At 35.6% G+C, this 6,980-nt stretch overlaps 1 non-coding gene across 1 annotated transcript; it reads right to left on the bottom strand.

Annotated features, from left to right (window-relative positions):
• Window positions 1–3,059: 3,059 nt before the first annotated feature.
• Window positions 3,060–3,167, bottom strand: LOC134386657 (U6 spliceosomal RNA). The gene has a single exon (XR_010024489.1). It is a non-coding gene; the product is annotated as a U6 spliceosomal RNA (small nuclear RNA).
• Between the last annotated feature and the right edge of the window lie 3,813 nt (window positions 3,168–6,980).

Below are 6,980 nucleotides of genomic sequence, written 5' to 3'. Positions count from 1 at the left end.
AATCTTTTTCTTGTTAAAAATTTTAAAATAATCATCTGTATTCATCACTTAGATATTTTATATTTTGCTTAAATTCTGATACTACCTAAAGCTAATTATATCTTATCTTAAAAACATAAACCACTCACAAACCTATTTAGTAACTCCAACATCTCTCATTAAAAGTGATTTTCTATGCTTGTTAAGGTTCAAGACCCAGGAAACTCAAAATCCTTCTAAATCTAAAGATGCTCTAAATCTTTAAAGATAAAATTTAATTATAGACAGGGATTTCAAAACATTAGATTTCCTTCAAAATGTCAAAATAATTCTCCCCTCAGAATCATTTTACTAGTTTCACTGTTAACCTCACACCAAAAATTAACTTTCCATAATAAGAATTGTTGGCCTTTTTTTACATAAAAATAAAATATGCTAATTACAGAAAAGACAGGAAAAATGAAAAACATTTTAAAATCATATATAATCTTATCACACTAGATAATAACTTTTAACATAGTGGTTTATTTACTTACACATTCTGAATTTATGTATAAAAATATATATAGGTCTTTTTATTATATACAAAAATATATAATTTTATACTATTTTTTTCAGTTATAAAACATTCTACAAAAAATATTGTAATAAATATTTAATTGGATAAAAGATAATTTATTTAATCATATCTTTCTGTTGAATATTTTAGGTCATTTTTAGCTTTATTATAAAAAAATAATGTTGAGAAGCTTTGCTTTTGTAATAAAACACCTTGTATTGTTTTCTTAGGAATAATTCTCAGAAGTGGTCAAAGGCTAAGAACACTTTAAGGTTATTCATTCCTACTGCCCAACTACTTACAATTTTTCTGAAAAGAGGCCTTTCTAAAGCCATCAAAAATAATTTAAAATAATAGTTTAGAACAGAGCATATCAAGTGAAGAAAAGAAGGGATCATTTGGCTCTTTTCTCTGATTGGCTGGTGATATTGTTTATGAACTGTAGTTTGGTTGATATTTTACAGGAAGTAGAAAACCTGATAATAATTTAAAAGTTTCTAATCAAATCCTAAGGACTATAAAGACAACTAACTCCTTATTTATTCTGCTTTTTACCCTGGTTATTAGGTTCTTAATGATATAGTACTTAAGACTTGTTTAGCATTCTAAAAATTGACAAAGGAAACAAAAAACAATTATAATTGATGGATAAAATAACGAGCTACATATCTGTTGAGAAACAAAACCAATCACGACCAAATTTATAAAGGAAGGATCACTAACATTTCAACTCCAAATGGTGTGAATGAATGCAGGAAAATAAAAAACATGTGATCATTTTATTCCTCCAAAGAAAGGACCAGTAGGCCAGAGGAAGCTCTAAAATAATATTACTTCATAAGGTTGGCTCATCACAGGTCAAAAAAAAAAAAATGTGAACATGAACTTCAGTTGAAAACGTTGGTGATTTTTTTTTTTTTTTAGTATAATTGCACAATCTAGTTTTTAAACTGAAACCACAAATATATAGCCCCTGTTGGAAGAAAAACCTTTTCCTCCCATATGCATGTGTGATGGGTCTTTCCTGATGACATGTCAAATGGGTAGCCCTTGGGGAAATCCAAAACTATTGGTTTGGGTTTTAAAACTCTGATCCAAGTTTTACACAGAACTCCCCCAATGCCATGTGAAAACCATCCATGTATTTTCATGGCTCTAGAATTTAATAGAAACATTGCCACAATCTACATTTAATTGCTTTTCCTGAAATGTAAAGGATGAAAAGAAAGAAAAAATAGCTATAGGCCTCAGAAAAGATACCCAATAGTTGCCTTTTGTTAATTGAAATGATCCTTTCAAGCAGCAGCTGTATTTCTTTTATATTAGGAAGCAATGTTTAATCTTCTTCCTATAGATTTTGCACATCTTGGAGGGAAAACATTGGGATGACGGCGATTTTTAATACATAAAAACCTAATTAAATACTTACAAAGAAAATGTATACAAACATATTTAAGTTAAAAGGCATATGCCACTTTTGCTACAATGAACATGTATTACTACTATGTTTTTAAAGTCAACGTTATCACAGATACTTCTCTGTTATTGCCTGATATCCTGTGTTGTAGATATCAATTTAGCAGATGTAGGAAATTGTGGTACTGTCAATTTGTAAGGTTTTTCTGGCTTTCCACCTATGTCTTGTATAAATCTCCAACACCCTCTTCTGCTCCCTTATCACAACCAGAGGAAGAAAGAGAGAGAGAGAAGTTGAAATTATCAATATGTTTCAGCAAGTTACTGCCCAAAGATATCGGAGCTTGAGAAAATCAGGTTTCATCAAGAAAGAGTATACCGAAGGGGATTTCTAAACCCTTTAAAGGGCGTTTTTGTAGTTGATGGCAGTGGTTTCACATCACTTAAATTTGAATTCAAATCCTATATATGATTTTCCTTTCCCTTGTTAGAAGGAATAATTACAGGCATTCTTACACTTCTCGACCATGGTTGGGATCATTTTCAGCTCACAACTGCAACAAGACTGGTAGAATTTTTTGTGGAACAGAAAAAAAGATCAAGAAAGGAAAGAAAAGGTTCATGGTGATGTATGTGTATTTAGAAGTGCTTGAAAAGGTGATAGCTGGACCAGACATGGGGGGAGACAAAGGAAATGTAGGGATCCTGCCCGAAAGAAAGGACAAGCATCAGGCAGGAGATGCATGCAGCCAGTTCCCTGCATCAGCAGCTAGGCGTAATGACCAGGCAGGGGAAGCAGGCAGAGGGTTTGCTACTGGCCTTTTTTCTTTCTTTCTTTTTTCTTTCTTTATTATACATACATGTGGGGTACAACGTTGATTTTCAATAACTGTGTACAACGTGTGGTGGTTAGATCAGTATAGTTAGCTTATTCATCATTACAACACACAATCATTCTTTGTGTCCGTTGACCAATTCCTCATTAGCCCCCCTCCCTATGCCCCTCCCATCCCCTTTTCCACCTCTAGTTTTCTATGAGTTCAATGTATTACTGTGATTGTTCTTTGTTTCTTTCTTTCTCTCTGTCTCTCCTTATTGTTCATTTAAAAATATGGAACACTTCACAAATTTGCGTGTCATCCTTGCGCAGGGGCCATGCTAATCTTCTCTATACCCTTCCAGTTTTAGTTATAAGTGCTGCCGAAGCGAGCACTGCCACTGGCCTTTGATGTACGTGGACTATTTGTGTTTTGAGGGCTTTCACTGGAGGTTACATGATGCAGTATTATTATAAAAATACATATCAAAATGGGCAGGAAAACAGTCATGGTTGTACAATAATTAAAATGGTTATAGAAGTTGTGTACTAATTACATGAATATATTTGTTATAGAATTTCATTTTCTACCTCAAAGACAGATTTACAATTCCTATATCATCCCAGGCCAAGAGAATCTTTACTCAAATTTCACAATTTGTTTAGCCACTTTCACACATTTTTTTCTCTGGAGAGTTGAAGATGGGGCACACTTCCCTTCCCCATCCGTGACAACCCGCTCTACGACCGTGACATGATAACATGGTTTCATCTTATCACTTTCAGCAGAGTTGGCTAATTTAAACAGGTGGGTTTGGGGTAAGTCTCCATATCCTGCCTGATATCACAGTTTGAGCATGCAAGAGACTAACAAAGACATGAGCTTTCAGCCGAAAATACCCAGTTCCCCAAATTGCAAGGAAGGTACCCACTAACAGAAGATGGCCAACTAGACTTCTGTTCAAAAGGCTACACAGGAAAAGTACTATCTCCAGGGTCATCAAGGCCCAACCAGATGTTGAGCTTCAGATAGGAAAGCCCACATCTTACCCTCAGAAGCAGACACATCCACACCAGCCGATGGCTTTCACCCCTAAGAGCAGCCTGACTGGGCATCCAGTACTCGCTGAGGGGCATCAGCTGACCCCACACCACTCACTACACTCTGGAGTTGGCCAGATCAGTATTTATAACCTGCCTGCATTTCTTGTGTCATCCAAGGTACTACCTAACAGTAAGTATGACATGAAAGTGGAATCTTGAGAGACTGCTTTCCCAAATGGGAACTGACCGTGGTTTCACACAAAAGAATTTAGAATTAAGGACATAGAACATTAATCATAGATTCTCTGAAGAAAACCAACTCTAGCCCCACTTGCTACTCCATTTGAAGATCTGATGCTAAAAAAAAAAAAAAAAAAACAATCCAATGCTATAAACTATACTCATATCCACCATCTTATCCTCATTTCAGCCGTCAACCAGAGAGTCAGCATTTCTGTCATGAGGGGCATAATCTGACAACACAATAACCAGAACTTTCTCAGTCTCTGCAGTGCTTTCTCTGCTGGACTGACAGCCTCTGAGGCAGGAATTCTTAACATGAGGACTCTGGATCCCTAGGAGTCTATGGATGGGCTTTAGAGGGTTCCTAAATCCCTTAAAACTGTATGGCAAATGCATACATTCCTGTATATGTGCTTTTTCTCAAGGAGGTCTTTGGTTCTCATCAGATTCTCAAAGGAATTTGTGTCCAAAAGAGTTATTAGGAAACACTACTCTAAAACCTAAGCCAATCAGTCCATGAAAAACCTTGTTATGTGGGGAATAGGACAGTCAGCAGGTGCTGTGAAAGGAGGTCTGACTTCAGGTGTCAGACCCTTGCACATCCACCTAACCCTGAGTTGGGCTTCCAATAAAATGAGTTGTTGATTTATCATTGATTTATCCTTTATTTATCACACCATGTCCCAAGAGATTCGAGGCCCTGATGATAGGGAAGAACATAAGACATCTAGGCCATTCGAAAGCTTATTACAATCACTGAAAATCTAAAGCCAGATGAAGCAGATAATCTCAGTACCATGATTTCTGCTATGGCAATGTCATTTACTTTCAATGGGTTTATTTTGTGATACATTGTTGTTATGGCATATTTCTAATTGTTATTACTATTTTGAGTTACAGAGTTCTATATATAGGATACTACATTTTATCAAAAATTATACTTTCTTTCCTTCTTTAATGTAATGTTATTCTATGCTAAAGCCCAAAATGTTTTCTGGACATAGCACTCCCACATTCTACTACAGGTTTATTCATAATTATCACCTCCCGATGGTTTGATATAGGATGTTCATGGATCCTCAACTCTCCCTATGGCCAGCTCGCTCTGTGCTTGTAGTTTCCCTGTTTACATCTCCTTTCAGTCGGTTCAAATGCCAGACAAAATTGTTGAGCTGTAGAAGGAAAGTTTGTGGTACAATCTATATTCCTTTAAGGAGTATCTTAAGTACAGCCTCTTGTTTTTAGTTTGTTACTATAACAAGTAAGTAACTTGACCCTTCTTTGCTTTATCTGTTGTCACAACCCTTTTACATTATAAACCCTTACAATGTGAGCAGGGCATGTGCACAACATACAACATACACACACACACACACACACACACACACACACACACACAGAGACATAGGCATTCCTTGGACCAACTAAAATTATTAAGTGTGATCTGCAGACCATTCATATCAGAGTCTTTATAAGGTGGGAGGACTTGTTAAAAATGCGTATTCCTGTCAACCTCTAAATCAGAATGCATGGAGGTGGACCTAGGGTGCTGCATTTGTTAACGCATCCTCCAGGTGATTCTGAAACACACTAACATTTGAGAACTCATGATTTAGAAGAATCATTTCCTCTCTGGTTTGAGCCTCTATTTTTTTCCAGATCAAAATGGAGCTATTTTCACATATTGTTCAACTCTGAGATCAGCATCTCCCTGTCTCTTCCTAAGAAATGTTCTCTCCTCTCTCTCTGGCCTTTGCCAGTAGCTTCTCTCTGGGCTATTCTCAGTCCCTGCAATCTACTTTAGCAAGTCCTCAGGATCCAGCCGGTCACTTCATCCTCCTTCCTGAGTTGCTCTAAAGAAATCCCTTTAGCATCCCCAAATCCAGACTGCCTGGATCCAGACTCCCCTTACATTACCCTGCGCAGGGATTTCCAGCATACATCTGCATGTTAAAGGCAAGCGCCATCTGGTCCACAAAACTCCTCATAGCCTCCCTCTTAAATATTAAAACTATTCAAAATTATTTACTTACAGATGTTCTCCAAATGTTTTTAATGCACACATACCACTACTACAGTAAATGAAGTAAAAACAAAATTCTACTTTCAGCATTCTAACACACCAATTGCTTTCATTTTTTTATGACTCACATTTAATTCTCATTCATAACGAAATCAAAATGTAAGTAAAATTTTTAATCCTGCTTCTCTAACTTAACATTATATCAAATATATTTTCATGACTATCATTATTATGACTTTTAATGACTATAAAATATTCCATGGAGTTAATGCTGCCAGAGTTTCTGCTGGTTAATGTTCAGGTTATTTTCAGATTTTGCTGTTATACATGATAATACAGTCAATGTGTTCATGCATGTTATTTCTTCCTTCTTTGAATTATTTATTTAGGACAAACTTCCAGAGATGGAATAGATAAATTAAAGTGTATGAACCTTTTAATGGCTCTTGATACATATTGCCAAATTGTCATATTTTTATTTTACACAATTCCTCAGACTCTCAGAAAAAAAAAGGGTGGGGTGCCTGATTTATTGTGTTTGCAGATTTTCATGGTATAAATACTTTGACTGTGCCTAATTTCAAGTTACCAACAAAGCACCACTAAATGCAGAATTGAAAAGAGATGCTCAAGCAACACACCACTATATAGTATTTCCATCATACAAATATATTGAAGTAAATAACTTCAGTAGCTTGCAAATTTCTGAAAATATTATAATCAGCTTTTGCCAGCAAGTACAGGCTGGCTATAGAGCACCACTGTAAATATATCACTTGATATTTTGCAAGAACACATCTCTTTTTTTTTTTTTCATTGAAGCCATTGAAAATTCATCTTATTCCCACATGTGTGGCAAATGAAGACCATGCAGATTATGCAAATAATGAACAAAACAT

The sequence above is a fragment of the Cynocephalus volans genome, chromosome 9 (genome assembly GCF_027409185.1).
Source record: "Cynocephalus volans isolate mCynVol1 chromosome 9, mCynVol1.pri, whole genome shotgun sequence".
NCBI classification, from domain to species: Eukaryota; Metazoa; Chordata; class Mammalia; order Dermoptera; family Cynocephalidae; genus Cynocephalus; species Cynocephalus volans.
This window is presented reverse-complemented; position numbering and strand designations above follow the sequence as displayed.